Below are 27,539 nucleotides of genomic sequence, written 5' to 3'. Positions count from 1 at the left end.
GACCTTAAGAAAGTCATTATACTTCCTTGTGCCTCAACTCCCCCACTGCAAAATGGCTGCAATAAAACTTCTCTATTCTGGAGGGCTGTTGAGAGGCTTAAACTCAAAGTGCATAACATGAATGTGTTTAGCATTTAAGGCTGGGATTTTCAAAAACATTCTCTGTTGGCCTATCTCTTAATCTGGAATCAGTTTACATAAGCATAGTGTATTTGCAAAATCTGCATGCCAGCGGGGTGGAACCTTGGAAAGAATTCAAGTTTAATCAAAAATTGCACATGAAAAACCTTGTGTGGAAATAGCGTGTTTTATGTCTTGGAAACGATTTGTTGTAAATCCAGAGGGCATTACAGAACACAAATACTGTAACAGGACGTGTTGTTGGTACTCATTTGACTGCTCTGTAACCTCATGAGCTCACTGCTCCTCAGGAGCAAGCTGCTATCTCAGCATTTCTGCAGCTGTAGTGAGTCAGTGTTTCTGGCTTGTTCCCTCTCTGAGCTCAACAAGAGTCCCTCCCTGCACAGCATAGCGCCCTATCACTGACTGTATTGTTCAGGCAAATTATGGATTGATTTGATTTTCATTTCCCTATTTGACTGCAGCTGCACTAATGACAAATGCAGGCATTCTTAATATAAAAGGGAGAAGTAAGGCTTTTATGGTTACTGTTTAAAAATGTCTGGGTCTATATTCCACTTTACTACATCATGGGGAAACTACCTCGACAACTGCATTATTGTAATGTCTTGCATCATTTCTGTGTGTGCATACATTACTTTCTCCATGAAATCTCATTTTCCCAGCCCACAGCTGCGAGAATTCTGCTTTCATTGTCTCAGCATTTTGCAGGGCTGAACCCTTAGTCATTAACAAAGCTTAGCCAAACAAAGTGGAAAAGCAAAATTATTTTGTTATATTTATTATTTAATATTTGTATATATACTGCTCTAGATACACATTAGCGCTTTACAGAGAGAATAAACCTCAGGCTCCCTGCCCCAAGGAAATTACAATCTAGGCTAAATATGAAAGAACACAAGAAAGCCAGGCAAAAGAGGGATGTATCCATGTCTATTACTTTGGTTCCCACAGTCAAGCTCTTTGAGTTAGAGGTGCCTGTTACAGTTGTATAATATGGAAGACAGGAGAGATCCCAGAGGACTGGGGCAAATATAGTGCCCATTTATAAAAAGGGAAATAAGAACAACCTGGGGAATTACAGACCAATCACCTTAACTTCAGTACCTGGAAAGATAATGAAGCAAATAATTAAACAATTTGCAAACACCTAGAGGATAATAAAGTAGCAGACAGCATGGATTTGTCAAGAACAAATCATGTCAAACCAACCTAATAGCTGTCTTTGACAGGGTAACAAGCCTGGTGGATTGGGGGAAGCAGTAGACTTGGTATATCTTTACTTTAGTAAGGCTTTTGATACTGTCTCCCATGACATTCTCATAAACCACCTAGGGAAATACAATCTAGATGGAGCTACTATAGAGTGGTTGAAAAACCATTCCCAGAGAGTAATCATCACTGGATCACAGTCAACCTGGAAGGGCATATTGAGTGGGGTCCAGGGCCGGCTCCAGACCCCAGCGCGCCAGCGGGAGGGCGGCAGGCTGCTCCGGTGGACCTCCCGCAGGCATGCCTGCGGAGGGTCCGCTGGTCCCGCGGCTTCGGTGGAGCATCCGCAGGCACGTCTGCAGGAGGTCCACCGGAGCCGCGGGACCGGCGACCGCCAGAGCACCCCCTGCGGCGTGCCGCCCTGCTTGGGGCGGTGCAAATCCTAGAGCCACCCCTGGTGGGGTCCCACAGGGATCAGTTCTGGGTCTAGTTCTGTTCATTATCTTCATCAGTGATTTAAATAATGGTATAGAGAGTACACTTTTATAACATTTGCAGATGATACCAAGCTGAGAGGATTTGGAGAACAGGATTAAAATTCAGAATGATCTGGACAAACTGGATAAATGATCTGAAGTAAACAGGATGAAATTCAATAAGGACAAATGCAAAACACTCCACTTAGAAAGGATCAACTGCACACACACAAAATGGGAAATGACTACCTAGGAAGGATTACGGCAGAAAGGGATCTGGGGGGGTCATAGTGGCTCACAAGCTAAATATGAGTCAATGGTGCAACACTGTTGCAAAAAAAGCAAACATCCTTCTGGGATGTATTAGCAGGAGTGTTGTAAGCAAGACACAAGAAGTAATTCTTCTGCTCTACTCCAGCTGAGGCCTAATCAGCGTGGAGTTTTGTGTCCAGTCTGGATGCCAAATTTCAGGAAAGAGGTGGAGAAATTGGAGAAAGTCTAAAGAAGAGCAACAAAAATGATTAAAGGTCTAGGAACATGACCTGAAAGGGAAGACTGAAAAAATTGGGTTTGTTTAGTCTGGAGAAGAGAAGACTGAGAGGGGACATAACAGTTTTCAAGTACATGAAGGGTTGTTACAAGGAGGAGGGAGAAAAATTGTTCTCCTTAACCACTGAGGATAGGACAAGGAATAACGGGCTTAAATTGCAGCAAGGGTGGTTTAGGTTGAATATTAGGAATAACTTCCTAACTGTCAGGGTGGTTAAGCACGGGAATAAATTGACTAGGGAGGTTGTGGACTCTCCATAACTGGAGATATTTAAGAACAGGTAAGACAAACACCTGTCAGGGATGCTCTAGATAATACTTAATCCTGCCATGAGTGCAGGTAACTGGACTGGAAGACCTCTCAAGGTCCCTTCTAGTCCTATGTTTCTGTATCTGCTTGGTGAGAGTTCATTAGAAGAACGCTTTCCAGAATGGCAAGCAGCGTTGTCTGTGCCACCCTGTGCTAACAGCTATACTGTGGTGTTCCACATAACCAAGTGGACCCTATATTAACTGTCTCAAACAATAAATTGATAGAAGACCTAGAAGAGATGAAGCAGCAATCACAGGAATTAAAGGACTAATCAGTGATGTTACTTATTTTATTGTCAAAATGAGCCTGAGACTAAAGCTAAGATCCAAACATCTGTGAATTCTCAGGCATAGTATAATCAGTGGACCCCGCTGTGAGGGAATTGGATAGAATTTTCCCCTCAGTAAATTATGGTGTATAATATGAGGAATTCTTGTTTATGTTCACTTTTATATTCTATTTGCCTTGGGGGATGAGGAAGGGGGAGTAAAATTGTTTTTAAAAACTTCTAATAAAAGCTCAATTCCTAGATGAGTTCTTTTGAATCCAGTGAAGTGGGAGTAATGGGAGTAATGATTTGCAGGAGCAGGCCTGACTATGGTAGATAATTTCATTTTATAGATCAATGGCCAAAAAAAACCCCTGAATTGCTTTACAACAGTCTCTGCAATTTGTGACACTAAATGTTACCCACAGCTCTGGTAAGAACACAACACAATTAAAAAAAACAAACAAACAAAACCACATAGGATTTAGTTAAATGTCTAAGAAATGTCTTGTACTTGCCTGTCCTCCTTTCTATGTTTAAAAAAAAAATTAAAAATCAAAATGTCTCAGCTACTGTTTCTTCTGACTGAGTCACTGTGGACCCAATCTGGGATCCTTCACCTGGCAAAACTCCCATTGGGTTTCAACAGTTTTTGATTTAGTTAGGACTACAGGTTGCTGGGGTAGAGTGTGGGGGAATTATTCTGTCAGTTAGCATGAGTAATTGTACTGGATGCTCTGCCTGTACTAATGCTCAATTAGATTTCACTGAGTCTCCAATATGCCAGACCATAGCCTAGGTGATAAAGGCTGATTAGAATAAAAGCAACACTGAGCTTAATTCAGCATTTTCACTTGCTAACATTTTTTTGTATTTAGAGATATGTACTAATCATGTGAACTGCAAAGGAAAGGATGGAATGAAGCTTCCAAGCAATTATACCCCTCATTAAAGAGCAAGGCACATTTGCCAAACCACGTGTGAAATAACCAGAACCAAAGACTTAAAGGGAAAAAAAATGAAATATGTAACCATTCTTGCCTATGGCACCACTGAAAAGCAAAACTGTCATTCTGATGTGTTAAGAATAAATAACTGGCTTTGACAATTTTGGTTAAAGCTCTTCCCTTAGAGCAGAAGATATAACTCCTACACTTGAAACCAGAGATCCCCCCTCCACCCCTGCAGCTAATGCTCTCAAGTCACCTGAGAAGCACAATTCCTTTCATGGGCCTTTCATGTTATTGCGATCTTCCATGATATCTGGCCACCGTGAAATTTCACGGTTTACAATTTTATTGTAGGAATCTTGTATGATTAGCTGCAGAATCATACTGGTAATGAAATGTTATCTGTGTTAGTATCTGTGGGGCCTGGAGTTCAAAATAATAAATCCATGCCCCATTATCTATGCTACTAGAGAGGAAATGTCTGTGACCAGCTGTCACTGAGAAAATATCCTTCAACAAGTTTAATGCAGCAAAATGCCTCATAATGAGAACTTGCCACAACCAGATGTCCGCAGTGGCAATTCTGTAATAGCTGCTACACAGCAAGAGGACAAGGACCAAAATGGAAGTCTGTTCTTGATGTACTGGGGGCGGAGGGGAAATCCTTTGTTTTTAAATTAGAAAACACTGAAACGCATCATTAAATTTTAACACCATAGTCCCATAAAAAGAAAAGAGCTAAAGGAAATTGGACAAGTGATTGATGTAGGTTTGGCAAATTTCAATTGTATTAAACCAGTGAGATGGCTGGTGAGCATACCATGTTCCGCCAATGCTATTTGAATTAACTTGCCAAAAACAGTCTTTGTATAGTACCTGCAACAATAGTGTGGCATGGATGATGTTGCCAAGGGCGGAAGCAATGCTAATAAATGTCCTGAGCATGCAGATTGTGTGGTTTCCTTTTATGCTGCAAGATTTCCTGCCTTCTCTTGGGGGAGAAGAGGGAGTGGGTGTCTCTCTCCAGTTCTGAAAGGAAAATATATTGATTGTTGGAGTATCACATTTGAGAGATCTGCCTTTTCCAGTTAATGCAACTCAAATCTGAACCTGGGATATTTATGATGGCTTTTTAGATTAAAATGTGTCTGCCCAGAAGTGCATGGTCAGTGTGATGACCAAAAAAAAAGGGAGAAAACAATTTCAGCTGCAGTGCAAGGGCTGAGAAATAAATACACTGATCAGATATTAAAATTTTCTTAGAGAAGCAGTTTCTTTGTTTAAAATTAAAATGTTATATACATTAATCTTGCCACGTAAAACTGAGAAGAGAATTCAAAGACTTTTATATGGTGTACAGGGGCGGCTCTAGGCTTTTTGCCGCCCCAAGCATGGCAGGCAGGCTGCCTTTGGCGGTTTGCCTGCGGAGGGTCCACTGGTCCCGCAGCTTCAGCGCCTGCGGGAGGTCCGCCGAAGCCGCGGGACCAGCAGACCCTCCACAGGCAAGCCGTCGAAGGCACCCTGCTTGCCGCCCTCGCGGCACCGGCAGAGCACCCCCTGTGGCTTGCCGCCCCAAGCACGCGCTTGGCGTGATGGGGCCTGGAGCTGCTCCTGATGGTGTACAATTAACCTATGAAACTTGCTGCCAAAAAATATAATTGAACTCAATAACTTGGTTGAATTCAATATGATTAAGCACATATATATTTAATACATGCAGTTATACATTTTTATCCAAATATAAGTGATATAAACACTTCAGGGCATAGAATCATAGAAATGTATTGCTGGAAGGGAACTTGAGAAGTCATTAAATCCAGCCCCCTGTCCTGTCACAGGACCAAGGAAACCTAGACTATTTCTGACAGCTGTTTGTCCAACCTGTTTTTAAAATTCTCCAGTGATGGGGATTCCACATCCTACTTACAAAGCCTATTCCAGAGCTTAGCTACCCTTAGAGATGGAAAGAATTCTCCCCTCCTCCCAATATCTAACCTAAATTCTCCTTGCTGCAGATTAAGCCTGTTTATAATTTCCCGGGTTCTCTTTGTTCCCCCTTTTAAAGATAGGTACTATGTTTGCCCTTCTCCAGTTCTCTGGGACCTCACCTACCTACATGAGTTCATGAAGATAGTTGCTAATGTTAATGTTCTGAGATTGCTTCAGCTAGTTCCTTAAGTACGTAGAATGAATTTGATCAGGCCCTGCTGACTCAAATACATCTAACTTATCTGAATATTCTTCAACCTTCTTTCCCTATTCTGTTCCTTCCCCTTGTTGTCAATATTGCATTGAGTATATGGTCACCATTAACCTTTTAGTTATGCACTAAAAACCTCAGCCTTCTTCATGTCATCAGTTATTTTTCCTTTCCTGCTTAATAGGGGATCTACACTTTCCTTCATCTTTTTCATGCTCCTAATGTATTTAAAAGGCAATAAGCAGAGGTTCTTTATGTCCCTTACTAGGTGTAATTCATTTTGTGCCTTAACCTTTCTAATTTTGTCCCTATATGCTTATGCCATTCTCTTGCACTTATCCTTCGCAATTTTCTCCATGATCCCATTTTTTATAGGGTTCCTCTTTGATTTTTCAGGTCATTAAAGAGTTCCTGATGCATCCATATTGGTGTTTTACTAGTCATCTCTTTCCTTCGCATTGGGATGGTCTGCAATTGTGCCTTTAATATTCTCTCCTTCAGAAACTGCCAGCTCTCCTGACCTCTTTCATCACTTAGATATGCCTAATTTGCATGTACAACTGTGAACAAATGCAGGCAAGCAGTTATGGTACAAGCTCACTTTTACAAAGGGACCATTAGCCTCTCTTTCTGAAATTTGACCCTTTCACACACTTTTAATAACTGAAGCTGCTTTTAGTTATGTATGTGATTTTTTTTAACCTGACTCTCATTTCAAGGTGCACAGATGCAGTACTACAATGATAGATTTCAATGAAACAATGAGGGAGAAGCAAAATTGTGTTGGTGTTTTTTTTTTTTAAATCTAAATATTCTGAAACTGATAGTGGACCCAGTCCTGTAATTCAGTGGGGCTCAAGGTGAGCATAGGGTTCTACACATGCAGATACAATTAAGATCACGGCCTGTGTGAGCAGTATAGAGGGGGTGGGGAACTATTTTTATGAGAAAAGAAATCAAGAAGCATGTGCAATGGATATAATGAAATCCCTTTTCAGATTACCTTGTTTTACCTTTTAAAAATTTTGGTCAAACTTTAAAATTTGCTTGGTGGTTCAGGAGAAAAGGCTCAGAGTGAGCTTTCTAATTTCCTGCATTTCTTATTTTCTATCATTTTTTTTTCTTTTTAAATAACCCTATACAGGGGATTACAAAGCAACTGAGCACTTTCTACTGATGCCAAATCCACGCGATTCAACCCTTTCAACTGATAGTCTGCAGACAAATGCATTCATTCTCGGTAAAGGTCATAAGTTAAAAGGAAACAGGAGGGCTATAAAATACAATGTACAGTATCTGAACCTCTGTGACAGAGACAATATAGAACAGATATTGGTAAAGTAATGTAAATACTGGAAACAAGCCCAGATAACAAAGCTTAAAAAAAACAGCTTTTCAACTAGCACCTCTGAAGAACCATGAGAAAGACCTTAAGCCTGTCAGTCTCTGTTGTATCACAGTGGTTTGAAACCACAATGGCAGAAGTTCTTTCTTAGAAGGGACATCTTTCATCTATGTGCCTTCCAGGGACAACTAAAAGCACCATGCTTCCCCACACCCCCTCCCCTCACAGAGACTTTGAACAGTAAGATAGCTCAGATGGGAAGCAAAAATATCTTTGTACAATCCAGGGTGAGTTGAGGTGGCATAACAGGTGATGAGTGGGAGAAGGCTTTCAAGCTAGTTACTGTAGAACTGGCTCCAATCCTGATTATTTGAGCTTGCTATGACTGGCATTTTCTTAATTTTAGTCTAGAGGTTATCTGCTTTTTATCAAGCAGGGAATCTTGCATGGTGCCGCAAATATTTGATCAGTTATATGACCCAAATAGAGCTGTTTTTATAGAAAAATGTTACTATCTTTCCATTCTGGCTTTCCAAAAATAGTAGTTTTGTCCAGTGCCTTTCAGTTGGGTTAGCAGTAGTTTGTATTTCCTTCAAAAATATCTTAACTTTGAAATGTTAGCCTGACTATCTCAATGCTTAATTTATAGTCTGACTTCAGCAAGGAAGAGTCATTTAAAGTGCATATTTTGAAATAAATATGATGGCAGTCCTTGCCTCTCTCTTTGCTTGTACACTTCTGCTTGGGAACTGAAATCTGCTATCATCAAAGGTCAAATCATCAGTGAGCTTCAAACTGCTCTTTGATTTCATATGTGCATATGTTGTGCCTGCATCCATTTGCACATGTAAAGTTTAGCCTTTATCTGTATGTGCATGAAAGCAGAATAGTAGGGTTGTAACAACTACCTAAATTGCGCATACAAATACCCTTTGCATATAGAAATACAGGTTTTGCACACAAACAGTTTCATTCATGATTTTGGTGGTATGGGTTTAGAGGCTACAGCTGAAAATATGTCCTTAAACGTTTAGATCGGTAGAAGCAGCTGACACTGCACGGGATTCACAGTTTATGCCCGATAAAAATTAAATTAAGAGTTTTTCCAGTGAGACACATTAAAAACTCAACAGCTTCCACAGCACAATGACTATTGTATCTTGTATACTAGTGTAAGAGATACCACTGTTACTGTAGGTTCAGGGCCAACAAATGTTGAGTTTTTAATGCCACACTGTGTAAAAATAAAAGATTTTAGTGTCAGGCTTAGAAAATGCTATTTCGTGGGCCAAGTGGGAGGTATCAGCAGTAATTGAAGAGAACGAATGTGTTGTTACCCTATAAATAAAGTCAGGAGCAGAAATCTGAGTGACAAAAATCTGTCGCCCTTCACCATTCCTTCTCCGAGGCCCCGCCCCTGCTCACTTCATTCCCCCCTCCCTCCATCTCTCGCTGTCCCCCACACTCACTCATTTTCACAGGGCTGGGGTATGGAAGGGGGTATGGGTCTGGAATGGGACCAGAAATGAGGGGTTCAGGGTGCAGGAGAAGGCTCTGGGCTGGGGCAGGGCATTGGAGTGCAGGGGAAGTGAGGCCTCCAGTTAGGGGTGTGGGCTCCTGTGAGATCCACACACATCTGCCAGAGGCCTCATGCCCCCACAACTCTTTCAGGATTCCTGGAGCTCTTCTCCATTGACTCTCAAAGCAGGGGTTCCTTGGTATGGAGGGTGATCACTGATGATGATTCTGAACCTTGGGGGAGCACCCTGTAACCCTCCATATTCCTCATCTATATATAATTGTGATATTGCATATAAAGTACAGCTATTGATTAATCACAGTTAACTCATGTGATTAACTCAAATTGTGATTTAAAAAAATTAATCGCAATTAATTGCACTATTTAAACAGTAGAATACCAATGAAATGTATTACATATTTTTGGATGTTTTTCTACATTTTCAAATATATTGATTTCTATTACAACACGGCATACAAAGTGTATAATGCTCACTGTAAAAATGATAAACAAAAGAAATAGTATTTTTCAATTCACCTCATACAAGTACTGTACTACAATCTCTATTGTGAAAGTGTAACTTATAAATGTAGATTGTTTTGTTTTTGAGTGCAGTTATGTATAAAAAAACTAAAACTTTAGAGCCTACAAGTCCACTCAGTCCTACTTCTTGTTCAGCCAATCGCTAAGACAAACAAGTTTGTCTTTGCTTCTATGCCGATGATTGTGTTAAAAAATAGTGCATTAATTAAAATTGTGACTGAACTCCTTGGGGGAGAATTGTATGTCCCCTGCTTGGTTTTATCCACATTCTGCCATATATTTCATGTTATAGCAGTCTCGGATGATGACCCAGCACATGTTGTTTGATTTACAAACTCTGTCACTGCAGATCTGAGCAAATGCAAAGAAGGTACCAATGTGAGATTTCTAAAAATAGCTATTGCACTCAACCCAAGGTTTAAGAATCTGAAGTGCCATCCAAAATCTGAGAGGGACGAGGTGTGGAGCATGCTTTCAGAAGTCTTAAAAGAGCAACACTCAGATACGGAAACTACAGACTCCAAACCACCAAAAAAGAATATAAGCCTTCTGCTGGTGGCATCTGGTGCCTTTCCCTGTGTGATTCATGAGTGGCTCTGGGAGCATTCATGCAATATAGTTGGGCGTGGGTCTCCACATGCGGTAGTGCTGAGTGATAACTGCACCTGGAGGGGTTTGCTGTTGGTCACTAGTAAGGCATTGCAAAAGACAGCCCAGGTTGGGGAGAGTTAAGGGGGCACAGCAGTCCCATAGTCCCAGGCTGCACCCTGGGGATCCCGTCACAGAGGGTTATTGTGGAAAAGACAATACAACGTCAGACTATCTATCCTTCTAGCTTATTATGCTTATAGTAAATTCACAAACTATGGGGCAACATAGGCTCTGACTTACACCAAGTGGAACCCCATTGACATCAATGGGGTGCTGTGGGTGTAAAGTAAGGGCAGGATTTGGTGTCCGTATTATCTAAACAAAAAAAAGGGAGAAGAATTTGACCTTGCAAACAGTGTTTAGACATATCTGGCTTGGACAATTTTGTACCACAGAACTAGTTTATGCCAAAGTGATGTCTTGTTTCTTAAAAAATTCTGGGCTAACACACTGAAAATGGATTGTTTCATTTCACAAACCCTTGAAGTCAGCTGAGTTCCACCAGAATAAAACTAGTATACACGGGAGAGGAGATGGTGAGTGGCCCAAAGGAGCAGTAAACTGAGGGGCTTGGGTAGAGCAGAGGAGTAGGAGGAGATGAGAGAAAAGATGGAGGTGGGAATGGGCTTACACAATAGCTTCACGGTGAGAATGAGGCATGTCTGGAAATCCCTATATTATATATAGGTTTGAATATGTGATTATTTATATTACCATATGGCCCATATCCTACAAACACTTATGCATGTACTTAAAGTTAAACATGTGCTAAGTGTCTGCTGGACTGGGACCCAAGTATGTATCTGATCTGAAGAAGAAATCGTCCTAGCCATTCGTATTTCAGAGCTGCAAAGATGTTTCTATCTATTTGAATAAGAAGACTCCTTACAAAAGATCAGAAGGCAGTATCTGATTGAGGGAGTGGGGGTGGGGCTGGACTGCATTTATAATAGGAAAAGCAATTCCTTTCTGGGGGGGGTCTCCTTGTGTAACAAGCTTTAGATACAATCCTCACAGACCGATCATTCTGAATCCCTGTCAGAAGATTTGAAACAGGAGCCATACCCATAACTGGGTGTTAGTTAAAAAGAAATAAAAAAAATAGCCAAAGTCTTCTGTTAAGCAATAACTCTCAAATGCAATTTTAAGAGGAGCTAGTCAATATATTTGTTTTTCCTGTTGATGTACAGCTACATAAGCAACTCGTGCATGAAATATATTAAGGCTTGCTAATTTCCAATCAGTTCCTGGAAAAAGATATTTTCCCCATAGAGAAGGTGCTGCTGTTAATAATAATTAATAAGTAATGAGTCAAATACAGAATTCTTAAATGGATTTTTACTTAGTTTATAGTATGACAAACTCTCAGTGGAGGCAGGCAAACCAAATAAGATCCTCAGGATTTGACAATAATATGTTGATATAGCACCTCTTACAGGATCCTAAAAGAGTTGGGGGAAAGTATGTGATATTGTTTGGCACCACTGAAATTCAGCCATCTTCATAGTGAGGGGGAGGGAGGGAACCATCATCATACAGGAGAGAACCATTTTGACCAAGCAAATCAGGAAAATCCTTCCTCCCTTGAAAAGTGCAATGCTGTCTTTAATGTGCATTTAATGATGAGGCAGATGGTGAGCTACTCTATGTACGCAGCTGATCTATGCAAACACCTACTCCTATTATTGCTACCTTGTCTTCCCTCTTGCCTATCTGTTCGTTTCATCCACCTGCTATATTTTGTCATGTCACTGTCATTTTACAACATGTTTCTGTGGCACCTAGCACAAGGGAACTGATTGGTACTGGTGGATGTCAATGTAATACAAATAATAATAAGAGATCCTATTTTTTAAGATCCCATCTGCAAACTGAATGGGATCTAAACGATCAACCTCAAAACGAAAAGTAATTTACAATGAAAAGCACTTCATTTCTCTAATGGTGACCAGCATAGGGGAAAAAATGGGCCTGTTACCTGGGTTGCTTTTTCTTATGTTTTTTTACATTAAAAATTCATGTCTTGTCTATCTTGGCAGAATTTATAGATGACTGGAGAACTAATAAGTGAGGTTATAAAATCTCCTTCATTGTGAGGGGATGCAATTTTTACTCAGGCTGTTTCAAACTCTTTAGGACAGATAATCTCCTGTGTCTGAGCTGTGTTTGGAGAAGACTCTGTAGTGGAGTCTTGCCATTGATTTCATTGGGAGTTGGATCAGGGCCCATGTAAGTCAAATCTCAGAATGCACAGTTAAATTCTCATCTGCAGCTTCAGGGCCTCCAGTGGCCTGATCTACACAGCCATGGTCGTTACACTCTCTCCCACACAGGTCTTGTCCAAACCAGCCTTTCTTCTCTGAAAATTCCCACTGTTGCTAACATTGGTGCAGCTCCACTCTGGAGTGGACAAAGAGCCAGTGGCTACTAGCACTCTGTCATTCTGGTGTCTTGACTTGACCTGAACTGGGCTTGATGATACGGTGGTAAAGATGTCAGCAGGCTCTGGTGCCTTGCCTGTTATACTAGTGTTGCCACCATTGGAGTAGTAATGGTGTTAGTGATGGTGAGACATTTTAGGGGGAAAACAGCTGGTGTAGACACAGCCCAAGGGGCTACTTCTTGAAAGTGTCTGCATGATGGAGATTTCAGCTTTATGAGTCATTCCAAGCCTGCCTCCTTCCTAGGATCAGAGTTACATAGCCAGCAATCGGCTCATGGGAATGACATCTGCAGACTATGTACTTCCCTGTACATTGTAATACTGTCCAGGGGACTGATTCTTCCATGGCTAAAAATGTCATGACCAGAAAATCAACTTGAAAAGGGTCATAAGGGGCTGAGCTCCATTACTGAGGTGAATCTGGGTGAAAAGGGGGAATTATTGGGTCACAAATCACATATAAGCCCTACCATCCTCCAGACTACACATAATAGGAGAGTGGTAAATGAGCTCCCCATTCTGACACGGGGATCAGTATCCACAGTGGTGATTAGGGTTATGAGGGGCTCCTATTTCTAGCAATCAGAGGTAGGAAACCACCACTCTTACTAAAATTAAGGATAGGAAAACTGCTCTTCTCTGCCCCCCTCTCCTCTACATGGCCCCGTTACCCAGCACTTCAGAAGATTAGTTTTAGTCTTTTTTATTTTTTGCTGACTGAGCTGTCTGTGCCTCACCTGGCGCTGTGAAAGGAGGCTCCAGCCTTGGGGTTCTGCTAACTCCTGTAGGCTGCACAGTCCAGCTATGGGGAAAGCGCAAGACCAAGAACAGACAGATATGGTACATGGCCAGTGGGAGGGTTCACTCACGAGTGTCTCAACCCTTGATTGGCTCCATAGCTCCCAAGCATGGAAACTTGACTTTTCTTTTCTTTTTTAGCCTTGCCCGCAGGGCAGACCTTTCCTCTGGACCACTCCAGTAATGGGGAGGCTGATCACCATGTATCTTGCTTTGCAACCAGTATACTGTATATGACCTTACTGTATCCTGCAGAACAAACACCATCTGTATGCTTTCAGCAGGATAGAGCTGAAACATGGTCACTGATACTCTTTTTTGAAAACTGCAGAATAAAATGTGTGCAATATGTTAGATATCTGAGCACAAGGAGAAAAACATGTGCAGATACATATCCTGTTTGTCATTATCTTTAGAAATCAACGGGATTATTAGTGCATTACGTATAAGGTCCTGGCAAAGTGAATTGTCTCAACATTTTAAAAAATGTACTGTAGCTTTTGAGATGATATGTGGGCTGTTGGGCCTCTGTGGACTTTACAGCAGTTCTGTTGAGCACTAACTATTTAAAAGGTGTATAGGGCACAGGTTCATTTTCATCTTAGTATAATATCTCAAGCTGTATTGATTGTATCTCCATTTACAGTGGGCCAAATACTGATCTCATTTATACCAGTGTGGACCCAAAATAACTCCACTGACTTTACTCTGTTGATTAGTGTATATGACCAGTATTGGAATCTGGCATATCCTCACCACACAGGAAATTGTTTGGTTTTTGTTTGGTGAGGAGAAAATGGACTGTTCTGTGGATAGTTACGTATTACATCTCGCTATAGCGAAATAAGCCACCCAAAAACCTGAACAACCAAGGTGCTTTTTCATCCACATTAAAGCAATATTATGGGTTCCGGTCTCAGGGAGGTGGATTACCTACGCCAACAGGAGACCTCCTCCCATCGGCATAGATAGTGTCAACACTGAAGTGCTGCAGCAGTGTGGCAGCTCTGGTGTAGTGCTCTAGACATACTGAGTCCTAAACAGGCTTAAAGAAGAGGACATCATTGTGAAGGTATCTGTTACCTTCATTTTGTTTCTTTTCTGTGTACCCCTATTGTATTCTCATGCCCCTAATGGCACCTGTGGGAGCAGAGACCACCACCATTTTACTTTTGACCAGTACCTAGGCTCTCACTGATGTTAGTGGCTACTGATAGTGGTAGTGTTCTTCTGGAAAGAAAAAAGAAGACTATAATTTTGTTCTTTATTCTGATCTACAGTTAAATGCAAAACATCATTTTTTCTACAAAACGAACTTGATCTGAAGGGACAGTTTAAAAAAAAAAGCATTAGGCAACTTCTTTTTTTTTTTTTTTGGCCCATAATCTTTGATAGAAACTTTTTACCACTTTATCTCAGCATCATGATCCCACTAACTGCTGTCCTTGTGGATTAATTACTGGCATGATGGAAAGCATATGTGCATAAATGCAGTGTGAGAGCAAACAGTAAATGTGTTTCGGAACTAAGCGTTACTGTTTTGTACCTTTTTCTTGAACGGGTGCCATCAGAAAGTTTTTGACCTCTTTCTTATCTCCATGCATTAAATAGGAGAAGTAAATACCATTCTCCTTTACAGGATGGCAGAATAAACTATCCATCTCTAAAACCAGCACAAGAAACTTATGTGTAGACCCTTGTGTGCTCCTGATTTTTTTGATTACATTCCCGGCGTTTCCAAATGAGACCAGAACGTGAACCACAATGACGTGAAAATGTCTGGGTTTTAGAGAGAGATCATGGTGCAGGAGGGTACTTTCTCTGGAGAGTGACCGTTTGGACTGAATTAGAAAATATATCATTAAACTGTGCTACTAGGTTGTTTTTCTACGAGAAAAACATGGCTGTGGTGCATAAGGAAACGCTATGAGAAAAAAAAACTACAAATCAGAAACCCTATTCTTATGCCATCAGGGTTCAATATGATAATTGAAAATGACCAGAAAATAAGCCCTCATCAATTCTGTGAGTTACTTGTTTGGTATAACTGATAAGTGGCACACATTGTAATGTATAGATGTGTGTTAGACTGTGCTAAATGACATACAAAAATGCAACTAAAACAGCAGTGCAAAGGATGTGTTCCTCTCTTACAAAATATGATGCAGGGGAAGTTTAGGAGGGAAGAGTATAAGGCAGGAGTATGGAAGTGTTCCCTTACACAGGACATAACCCTAGATTGTATGCATATGCCTGGAGGGTATAAAAAATCAAAATCACATGGAATGACATGCTACAATCATAAGAAATCCTGACATCAGTCCTCTGGGATATCATTAAATTGACTCAGGAAAAGATCAAAATGGTCTGTATAGTCATTTCAAGGGTCTTGCTGATAACTAGCCAACCCTCCCCCTCCTCCCCCAAAAAAGTCACCACCACCCCAAATTAGGGGGAAGCTGTCAAAAATGACCACTTGCATCTTGACAGTTAATCCATATTAAAGTTCGTATCTTCATGAAACCTGAACTTTTTAGTTACATTATTTTTCTGATAAATTATTACTATGGTGTACACAGATTGAGTGTAAACTCCTTGGGCCTCATGCAACCCCACTGACTTCAATAGCATTGGATAGGTGGATAAGAGGGAAGCATTGAACTCATTGGAATTATTCTGGTGTAAAACTGGTGTAAGCAAGAGGAAAATTATGCCCACAGCATGTGTTTTGTTTGGTATATTTGAAAGTATAATATGGGCAGAAATGAAAAGGAAATACTTTTTTTGGTATTCATGCTGACATTATATTGTCTGACCTCTAATGGCAGCATAAGGAGGTAAATTATTGAATGATTCTGTTGGATCTGATGTTAGTTTGACTAGTTATCTTTGACTTTCAAGTATATAGAAGAGTGTCTAATGTGTATCACATTGAAAAAATTAAGTTAATAAACTAATTAAAATGGTTTGATTCTAATCTCATGAGGACAGTTTTAGTTATGGCCTTATGGATCTAAAGATAAGAGCACTTGTGCACTAGTGGCCCAGTTCTGTTTCCATTTTCCCCAGTGAAAACAGAGTAATCCTTCTCATTACGATGAAATACCCTGATTCACACTGGCAGAACTAAGGACCAAATTCTGTCTTATCTGTACTTCTGTACCTACCTCACTTTGCAAGAACTGTATTTCAAATACTCAAAACTGTTTTTTTTTCCTCATAGCCAAGATTCGGTTTGCCAAACTGAATGATATGCATTGATCAGAAAAGAAGAGTTGGTAGCTAAATCAATCTAGGATCTAAAGGTCCAAGTTAAAGATGTTGTCAATACTTCACTGGGTATAGAAGTGACCATAACAAAAGAAAAGAGAAGCTATGTATCTCTTGCCATTATAGCTGAACTGGAGAACAAGAAATAATTGGGCAAAATTTTGGCCTTGGATACCCAGTGAAGTAAAGAGGACATTGCAGTGTAATTGAAGTCAGAATTTGGCCTAAAATGCAATCCTTGTGTTTAGTTGGTGTACATTTTTCAGAAAGAGGAAGGGCGAATTGACTTTAGTGGAAGTTGAGAGCATTCTGCACTTTAGAAGACTGGACCCTTTGGATGTTGTATTTTTAATAGTCACTTCTTGTGGTATATAAAGCTATGTAATTTCAAAGCTGTTGTCTAGGTACTCTCTCTTTATCTAAACAGTAGGGCCAATGCCCATTTTCAGGGCACTCCATGAGAATTAGTTCAAGATGGATGATGATACAGAGTGACTCATACACACTGTGCTCCCTCATGGAGGCTTTATATTTATTCTTTCTTTCCTAAGTGTGTTCTTTCAAAATGAGCCATTTTTAGACTGAAAGCTATTTGCTATGGAAAAATAGAACATTCGGTTTCTAGTTCTCATGGACTAACATAATTGTATGGTATTGGGATTTATTTCTAATACTGCCCAGAAAGTTTAATAATCTGCCAATAAACTGTTTTCAATAAAATGTTAAAATAAACCATGAAAAACATTATATGTGAAGAACAAACTAGGAACAAACATTTAGGTTTTGGAAAATGCTGTTTTGACACAACCTGTATTTGGAATTTGAACTACCAGACCAGCATCCCTCTGAAGGATTTGTGATTTTGATGTCAGGCTTGCTTTGATTTTGCAGGGTGCTGAAATGGATGAGTAATACACTTGTCTGCTAGTTAGTGCCAGGGAGCTGTCTGCTTCTTTTTGAGCTTGCTGGAAAAGCCTCAGGCCAAATTCTGCCCTTGATAGCTGGAGCAACTCCAGTATTTTCAAAGAAGAAAATTCTGATTAATTTTAATCTTGTAACTTTTAACATTCTGCCCTGTATTGTTCTCCTCAGAAGGTGGGCTGCTTAATTAGGTTTTAAAAGTTCTTAATGACTGTTTTTCCTCTGCAGTACCATGAATGTGGTAGTTCTAGTCTAACAGTTACAGCCAGTCAGCGTGTGGTGCACTAGCAGTAAGATCACCCAGCCTCTCTACTGGCAGCCAGACACTCAAATATGTTCAGAAGTAAACCAAAGCTTCAGAAGCAGTATCAGCCCATCTCAATAATACAATCATATTTACTGCTTATGTGGCACCCTTTGTCTTAAAAATGCTTTATGAACATTAACAATTAACCTAACAGCACTAAAAACAATCACATTGGGAAAGCCCAGATGTAGTGTTCAAGACATTCCTTAGCTTTCAGAAGAGAAGACCTGCAAGTCATGATGTGATTTGTTACATTTTATACCAATGCCTAGTTTATTAGGTATTTTATTATCACCGAGGATCCACATAAGCCCACATGCAGTGCCACACAAAGTATCCCAACAGCCCATTCTGTGGGAGTGGAAGCTAATGTGTGACCTCCTTGCTGGGGTGAATTTTGCCTTTGAGTGGTATGCAGTGATACCGATGTGGGTTGAGAGATTGTATGTTGGAGGCAGGGAAGAGGCTGCCTAAATGCTATTGACTGCTAATGTTTTTAAAGCACAGCAGAACTGAAAAGCTATGTTCCTCTGTATTGCACTCGAGAGAGGCTGCAACTTGACTCCTAGCTTCAGATATCAGACTAAAAAGGGAAATTGGCATTAATTACTGGGCAATGTATGGCTTCTGGGCATGCCTGGTGAAGGTTGGTTTTTTCCAAGGCAGCATTTCTGTCCTTAGGAGAGGAGGAAATTAAGTTGTGCTGCATCATTGTGCTGCAATATGCACTGGCACAAATATCTGTTGTGTGAGAGCCTTCAGCAGCAGCCCAATACTGCTCTAGCACAAGTGTTAAGACTGAATACTGAGAGCTAAAGGAAGATAAGATGGAAAATTCAAGAACTTAGGTGAAAATACTGTTCTATAAACTACTTTGGCTCCCAAAAATACAACTGTAATGAGCAAATATCAATATATATTTTTATAAGCTACATGATAAGAAAATAGCAAATGATTTTACTTTGACATGCATAAGAGAAATGTGATGGAGAAAGATTGCACTTCTGAGTGTTGTTGGTGCAGATAAAATGTATTGATGGTGATAGAGAAGCACAGAAAATCTCAAGAAGTGCTGTTGTCTGAGACAAGAATCCTTTCTCGCTTGCATTTCTGAGATTACTTTTCACGTAGCCTAGCTGATTGTAAGCTTTGCTTTATCATCATTGCTGAGCCTCCAGCTGGATGGAATCCTAGAGTTAAAAGCCTGAAACTTCCAGAGAGTGAGTTTTTGGCAGCAGTTGCTAATGTATAGATCCTTACAGGACAGCTTGCTTCTGGATAATCTAGAAATCTAGAAATTTCTTCAGAGTCTAGTGTTACAGACAGTATTTATCTCTTCCGAACACCTGCAGGGCTCAGATTTTACTTTAGCTATTATGTGCATCATGCTACAAAAGAGAGAGTAGCACAATGGAAAAATCTGTTTCCTTTTCTTCACCTCCCCCAACTATTTTTTACTGGAAACTTCAATGAGCAGCACTTTTTTTATTATTGTTATTACGAAGAGCTTCTTTGAGATGGAGTTATAAATGAGAAGTAAATTTATATTCAGACACTCTTCATTTTAATATTTACATAGTAAATTTTCAAATAGCTGTTATGATAAAATCAGAATCAGCTCTGACAATGTTTATTTCACGAGTTTGATTTAAATTATAGGTTAATATATGTATATGTCTGTAGTTCTCTCTGTACAGTACTTATCTATTTTTACCGTAGCCCAATTATTGATCACCAATATAATCCTTTTTTGCTTACACTCTAGAAGTATTTTAATAAAGATTAGGGCAGTAAGTGCTTGATCCAAAAATACAATAAAAGCAAACTTTCAGATCAGATGTTCACAGGTTAGAAATCAAAAGGCTGCCTCTACCTCAGATTTGCCTCTATATTCCCTCTTACAAGATCATGTGAGAAAACCTCTTATATTAGCATTCAGCAAAAGCCTGGCCACAGTGAGTTTCCTCACCAAGCCAGCCTATCAAAAATACAGTTACATGTTGGGCATTTTCTTTTGTTTTACAGTGACTTACTGATTCTCAGAAATCTTTTTTTTTCTTCAGATGATTATTTTTACAGATATTGTCCCTATAATCATCTATCAAGGGATACCCAGTGGGTTGACCATGGCAACATTATTTCTGAGTCACTAATGCCTTTGGTCCTCTGGCACTTGTAAGGTTTTCATCAATAAAGCACAAAAATAATGTATCCATAATCAATTCTTGGGATACTTTGCTCATGCAAAAGTTATTAAAAATGCGTTTAACCTTTAAGATACTGTTGTTTTATGCATGTAATTAGCTGAGTGTTTAAACCAAAATGTGCATCTTGTGTTCAGTCAACCATTATATGCTCATTAGTCAAGATTTTATAGCATCCTTCACAGAATATCAAAATAAAAGTCTAGTCACTGGTGTTTACCGGGCAAAACCTACCCTGTTCTCCCCTGCCATGAAGGGGCTCCCACCCAGCAGAGTGGCACAGGAGGGAGCTGGGAAGGAGTTGATTGCCCCTGAGGGTCTCATGCAAGAGTTCCATGCCCCTTGCAGGCCACACATTCTCTCTGCATTCCAGTATGCTAGGAGAGCCATGTGAGAAGAAGAGGAGTGGGAATGGGGCCAGTGGATCCACAAGTACATGGAGCCATCAGGTACTCTCTCAAACAACATGCAAGTGATGCAATCAACAGAGTAACCCTCAAGCTGCAGTAGCAGCTGTGGAGCATGACTTGGAGGCAGGATTTTGTCCCAAACATCACAGGACTAGAACTGATTGTTTGCCAAAAAATCACTTTTTTAAATCAAAAGTTTCATCTAAAAATCCTTGACTAACTTTCCATTAAAAAACTAATTAAGAAACCTGACAGTTTTGCAAACTTTTTTTTACTAGCTGTATGTAGGACCTGCTACCAACAGGGATGGAAAGGAGATTACGTATAATGTCAAGCAATTTATTTTGCTGGTTAGGATAGCATGGTTGTAACAACACAATACAAAAAATGAAGTTTATGGCAAGAATATGCAATTGAATAGCTTAAATATTAATGTTGCTCAGTGGCTATTCATGCATATTCTTTCTGTGCATAACATCTAACCCGACAGTCATAGCCACAATGTATGTAAGGTAGATACAGAGTTGCCAGTTCTGACTCTTTGATTATGAGTGTCATCATATTTGGGTTTTTTCTTAAAGCCCCAGTTGCTGGAGTCATGTGAATATGTGAACATCTCAGCTGTCATTTAAAAATAAAAGTAAGTTTCTAACACTTGTGGTTGTAGAAAAAAGCTTGAGAACATAGCCCAAATGTACCCTAAAGGTTCAAAGACCAGAAAAAAAAAAAGAACCCAATATACATGTACAAATTTCATGATTTTGGGAGGCCTGACTCATACTGTAAATAATATTTGTGTTATCTATATTAGGTAAGAAGCTTTCATCACCTGCTGTGCTACTCAATATTGTCAATGTTTCCGTGACAGGCAACAGCTATAGAACTGCTCTTTTAACCATCTGGGGCCAAATTCTTCTGTCTTACCTCCGTGAGTAGGATCATTGGCCTCACAGGGACTAATCACATATGGTGAGATGGCTTTGGTCCATGATGTATTTAAAGTAACTAGTCAGCCCATTAGTTTCAGCCAGTCTGGTTGCTCTACACACAGTGAATTCAGTGCATTTTCTTCAGCAACTCTGTATTGAATGAGTTGGAACAAAAGCAGGTCAATAAAATGTATAAATACAGTGTTGGTGGAGTATTTATGGTTACCAAGTACTGTAAATGGATGTGTTTAGAAATCTAAAGAATAAGCAGTTTGTTTCTCAAGATAAAAACTGCATTTTATTTGCATTCAGGGTGCTTCTAACTGTCATGTTTTAAAAATCTGTCTAGATGTTAGACCTCACTCACCACCATATTATCTAAACACCAGGAAGGACTGAATAAGGAGTGTCTTATTTATATATTTTATTTGACCTTTATAGATTAAAAAAAATTCAGATAAAAAACAGACCAGACATATGTTTAGCAGTAGAGAAAGAATGAGCTGCCTTTTTCACATTTAAAGAGGTATTTTTTTCAGTAGTGCTCTTGCTGGACTTTGGCACCTTTTCTGTTTTAAACTTTAAGAATTAAATTAATGTGTGTAAACTAGATTTTAAACAAAACATAAAATTAAGCTATATGATTGCAAGGAAAGCATTATTGGCAGGCAGTAGCCAGGATGGTATTTGCTATCTCTCTGGTCTATAAAGTTTTTAATAACATGTTGAGGACAGTTTGAGCCAAATTTTCAAAACTGTGCAGGTGGAAGCCTGTGCACAAAAATGTGCACACAACCCTATTCCCACAATTGTGCACATTTCCCACAACTTTGAAGCCAAATGGTCAGTGCTTATCTTTAGTGCACTGTGATTATCCCCATTAGTTTCAGTGGGACTACTCACAGTATGCACATGCATAAGTCTTTGAAGAATAGGAGCCTAGATCAGCAAATTACTAATCATTTATATTCAGTATTTGGATTCAGTGGATATCAGTTCACATGTGCATTTATCTAATTGGCAAGCTCATTAAATGCATGCATAGCTGCAGGTGCATATTTGCAAGGTCACTGTTTGACCATTTGACCCAGAAAGTATAGGAATTAAATAAATAAAATTAAAAAATCCAAACTTGGTTTGCATTACAGTCAGATTGTTGACAGGCCCAATCTTATAGATGCCCTGCACAAGATACTACTATTAAAATCAATGGCAGTTTTCGCTGCAGAATCACTAAAGAATCAATCCCTGTGTTAGTGGTTATGTAGAGGTTACATTTTATCTAGGAATTATATTGATTCACATTGCTAATTTGAAGCTATACCTGTATCTGTAGCATATATCTGTCACTACTCAAAACTCTGCATTTAGACATGAATAACAGATTCATAAAATTCAGCAGAGCAAAAAGCACTAGAGAATATATTGTAGAGATGCACTTCCATTGGCACTGGTATACAGTAGCTAATATGGTCCTTTCAGTTTTAAATTTCTATAATTTGAAATGTGTGTTTGAATATTTTTACGAGCAAGATTTTTCTAAAATAGATGCCTACGGTTAGGTTCCTATGTCTGTTTTTAGTCAATGGGAAAACTGAGTGTGAAAATCAGACCATGTTTTAAGTGTCTAAATACAGACTTAGGAGACTAAGCATTTATTTTTTAAAATCTCAGCTGGCTTATTTACAGAGTTTGACCCAGATCTCATTTATACCAGTTTACACTGGTGTAACTCTATTGACTTTAACACAGTTTCTCCTGCTTTATACTTGTGAGATCAGAATCAGACTGGTGTGTGTGGGATATATATACTGTGAAGGACATAGAGCTGCTCTGTAACTTATGGATATTGCATTGTGTCTTGGTTATTGGCAGTTCACTGTATGACTATACTGGAGAAACAAAGAGGAAGGCAGACCAATGACTTGGGATAAGACATCCCTTGACAAACACTTGCAGGATTCTTACAATACAAAGGAAGAACAACTGGTTTGGAAGGGGCTGGCTCAATCACCCATGGAGTTTATCAAATTGGTTTTGGACACCAGAGTCCAAGCCTAGGAAACTGAGGAGATAAAAAGCGACTCACTCTGTGGGCCAGAGTTGTTGGGAAGCTGTTCAAGGGTATGAACCCCTGGTGGTGAGTCTGAAGAAGCTACGTCCTCCTAGGTCCCCTTCACAAGCTGGGCCATAGAGACCAGAAGCCACCCCTGTTAAAACCCTGTAAATTTTTGACATGCCTTTTCCTGATTGTCCATCTTGGTGGGCGCACCTGCAACTCTCCATTTTTGTGTGCAACTGCCCAGCTGACCATGTTGATGTCACACTCAGGTCTGGAGTAGCCAGATGACATTGGATCTCCTGGGCCTTTGGGGAGAGGAGGCTGTGTAGGCACAGCTACAGACCAACTCTAGAAATGTGGACATTTGTGAGCAGATTGCATGAGGGATGCAGGAGCAGGGGTATGACTGGGACCAGCAGCTGTGCTGCATGAAAGCAAAGGAACTGCCATGGTATAACAAAGAGGTAGACTTATCTGCTTTTCATTCCCTTGTAAAGTTAGGCAAGCGGGGGTGGGGGTGGGGGAGGGGCACAGAGCAATTTCTTTATGTACACATAGCTGTCCCTTGAATCCTCCTGAGAGATCTCAATGAAACTTTCATGGAGGTATTCTGCAAAGGAAGAGAATTCTAAATCTTAACTTTAGCTTTCCAGCGGGACTATATGGACAATGATACCTCTGTGTTTTTATCTGTAGCTGCTGCCATTGTGGCCTTGACAGGTTCCCCCTTCCATACCCACAGAACGCTTGAGCCAAATGAGGAGAAAGAAGCAGACTCAGGATGACATGGTCAGCAAGATCCTGCAACCAAGTGCTTTATCAGACCATAAGCAAAGGCCCTGGAGAATGAATAGTGCAGACTATAGAGAAAGGCCCAGAAGCAGGAGTGGGAGATGCACCAGGACATAATGGGGCTTCTCTGTCAGCAAAGACAGATGCTGCAGACTCTTGTGGACCTCCAGATTCAACAGTCTTGGGTTCACCTCCCTTCTCAGTCCATGAAGAACTCCAGGATAGCACCTCCCTAGATCCTCCCTCAAAACTCCATATAGCATCAGGGACTGCATCCCTGTCCACACCAGGGGGACATTAAGAACAACCACAGTTTCACATACACTGACATGTGAGAGCCATGGTTGATGCATGTGTAGCTAAAATAGACATGAATGTTCCTTCCCCTTCTTTAAGCTCTCTTCCATAAATTGATTAAGGCTTTAATGTATTACCTTTTAACTTGCACATTTTTAGGTATTTTTGTTGTTCAGTAAAACTCTGTTGTTTGGAAAACAATTTATCTTTATTAGTTCCCAACATATGCTGCAGAATGCCTGGTGGTAGTTGTTATTGTATACTGTGATATAGCTCAGAGGATCAGGGACAAATAGTGTTATCATAAATGTGCACCAAACAATTCCTAACAGGCCCCTAAACTGCAGGGCTGGGTAGAGCATGGTACACCACAATGCATTACTGTGGCTCACTGTTAAAGTGCTTTTTCAAAGCCTCCCTGAGGCATACAGCTCTGCATCAAATTCTTTGCTGCTCCACCTCCACCCTGGCAGCAACTTTTCCCCTTTGCTTCACAGATATTATGCAGGACACAGTAGGCAGCTATAACCCATGGGATATTTTTCTCACCGAGATCCAATCTTGATTGGAAACTACACCAGTGCCCCTTCAATCTACCAAAAGCTCATTCAACTGTTGTTCTGCATCTGCTGAGCCTGTAGCTGAATCTTTCCTTGGTACTGTTGAGCTGGCTGATGTATGGCTTCATGAGCCAGAGGATTAAGGGGCAGGCTGGGTCCTGGGAGGACGGATAGCTCAGTGGTTTGAGCATTGGCCTGTAAACCCAGGGTTATGAGTTCAATCCTTGAGGGGGCCATTTGGGGATTGGTCAGGGGGGTTGGACTAGATGACCTCCTGAGGTCCCTTCCAACCCTAATAATCTATGATTTCTTGGGCCCAGAAGCAGCATTTGCAGCTACTCAGTGAAGGCTAACGACCTTGTATCGGTTCTTGCTACATCTCTCAGCAATTTGGCCTCCAATAAATCATGATGTTCCCCATGGCTCTTGTGATTCTGTGTCCTGTGCTTGCAACAGTCATGACACTAGTGCAAAGCTGTGAAGGCTCCATGCTTCTGCCAGAGATGGCGGACAGAGACTATTCCTGTGCAGGTTTGTGGGATTTTCAAAATAGGCATGAAAATTATGAGATAAAGATGGTATTATGGGATGGAGAAAGTAGCATGATGGAACTTTACCCCTGCAATCCCAGTCACCTCTACACAACTCATTTCTGCCTCACTATGCTTTGCCAAAACTTCCCAGAAGAAAGTGTGCTGGAAGGTGGCGAATTGCACAGTGGGATATCTTCCCATGGTGCACCGCATTGTACATCGAAACAAGCACTGTTGGAGAGTATGCGTAGCCCTGATGCAAGAAGTCAAGTATACACATGCACAAGCAATATACTAACTGGGGTGGCTATATGCTAACATAACTTGTGTTGGCAAAACTCTGTAGTGTAGACATGCTCCTAAGTCCTGGTCTACAGCTAAAACTTAGGTCGACCTTGCTGTGTTCCTTAGCAGTGTGAAAAACTGACACCCCCCAAGAGATGTAATTCACTAGCGCAAGCGGTAGGTCAATGGAGGAATTCTTCCATAAACCTAACTACTGCCTCTCAAGGGGTAGATTAATTACAGTGACAGAACCCCCCACCTGCATTGCTGGAGCAAATGTCTGTAATATGGTGCTATAGAGGCACAGGTGCAGCACTGTAGCTGTACTGTCTGTAGTGTAGACATGCCCTAAGTTATGGCCTCCTGAGACAGCCAGGAATCTCTCTGCAGTGCTGCTTGCTGTGGCCCTGCCAGCCAGGCCTGCTCCCTCCTGCCCCTATGCCAGGGTTTGTGATGGGGTCCTTGAAAGACAGTCATCCACAGTGCCTGTGACAGAGAAATGGGGCTTTTAGAGCCCCTTGATACCGTTCTGGACCTTTTATGCTGTGTAAAGGTCTCAGAGCATGGTGAGAATCTGACCTTAGAAGTATCAGCATTTATTCCTTGTAGCAGGGTGGACCCTGCTCCGGGGTTTTAAGGGGTTAAAAGTGGCCTGACAGAGCTGGGCTGATTGGGAAAGTGGCTGCAGCTGGAGGCCACGCCCCAAACTGAAGCCCTGGGGCTTATAAGAAGCAGAGAAGCCAGAGCCCAGGGGAGTCTCTCTCTGCCTCCAGAGAGAGATGGGCCTGGCTGCGTAGAGGCTGAGACTAGATACCTGAGTGAAGCAGGGCTGGGGGACAGGCTGAGGAGCTAGGGAAGCTCCAGCCAGGAAAGCCCCAGGCTGCGGCCTAGCAAACGGCCACAGGTATTGAGGGGTTGCAGAGGGCAACCTAGGGGTAGGACGAAGCAGCAGGCCCAAACCCCCTTTGCCTGTGATGAGTGGGCTGATACTGCAGTCTGCCCCAGGAGACCATGACTAGACCCAATTATAGATAGCGGGCACCCAAAGAACAGGCGGACATTCCGGGACCGACCAGCAGGAGGTGCGGCAGGGGTGAGTACCGACCCTGTTACATTCCTCAATCATTTATATTTCTTACAGAAAGAATCTTTATCAAACTGATCTCCGTTATTTTTAATTAATATAGTCTTTAGTCCCTATTTTCATCATCCTATTACCTTGTATTTTTGTTGTGAAATACCAGCATTGGTAAGAGTGGTGCTTTTGTGATTGAGAACAAACCAGCTAGAGAATGACTTCCATTAAAAAACAGCTTTAACCCTGTATGTGCCGCTCCGAGAACTATTGGATGGTGAGAGGTAACCCGTATCCCTAATATCTGATAAAGGTGTGGGGTCACCATCTGCCTACATTGGGTAGATGCAGAGGAAAAAGAGACAAAATAACTTTTCCAATTAATGTGCATGTTTAATGTCTTCTCTCCCTCTTGGACATCCTGGACATCAATGGATGTTTCAGGAACTGCAACCAGCAGGTTGGCTTCCTCTGTGTTCTTAGCCC

The 27,539-nt window shown here is 40.8% G+C and overlaps 1 long non-coding RNA gene across 1 annotated transcript in view; it reads left to right on the top strand.

Annotated features, from left to right (window-relative positions):
• Positions 1 to 4,014, top strand: part of LOC120408534 — a 131,492-nt gene extending 127,478 nt beyond the window's left edge. The window contains exon 3 of the long non-coding RNA XR_005600758.1: positions 3,838 to 4,014. This is a non-coding gene — a long non-coding RNA (uncharacterized LOC120408534). The remainder of the gene's footprint in view (positions 1 to 3,837) is intronic.
• The last annotated feature ends 23,525 nt before the right edge of the window (positions 4,015 to 27,539 follow it).

The sequence above is a fragment of the Mauremys reevesii genome, linkage group 6 (assembly GCF_016161935.1).
Source record: "Mauremys reevesii isolate NIE-2019 linkage group 6, ASM1616193v1, whole genome shotgun sequence".
In the NCBI taxonomy this organism is placed as follows: Eukaryota; Metazoa; Chordata; order Testudines; family Geoemydidae; genus Mauremys; species Mauremys reevesii.
Note: the sequence above shows the minus strand (reverse complement) of the source record. Positions and strands in the feature narration are given on the sequence as shown.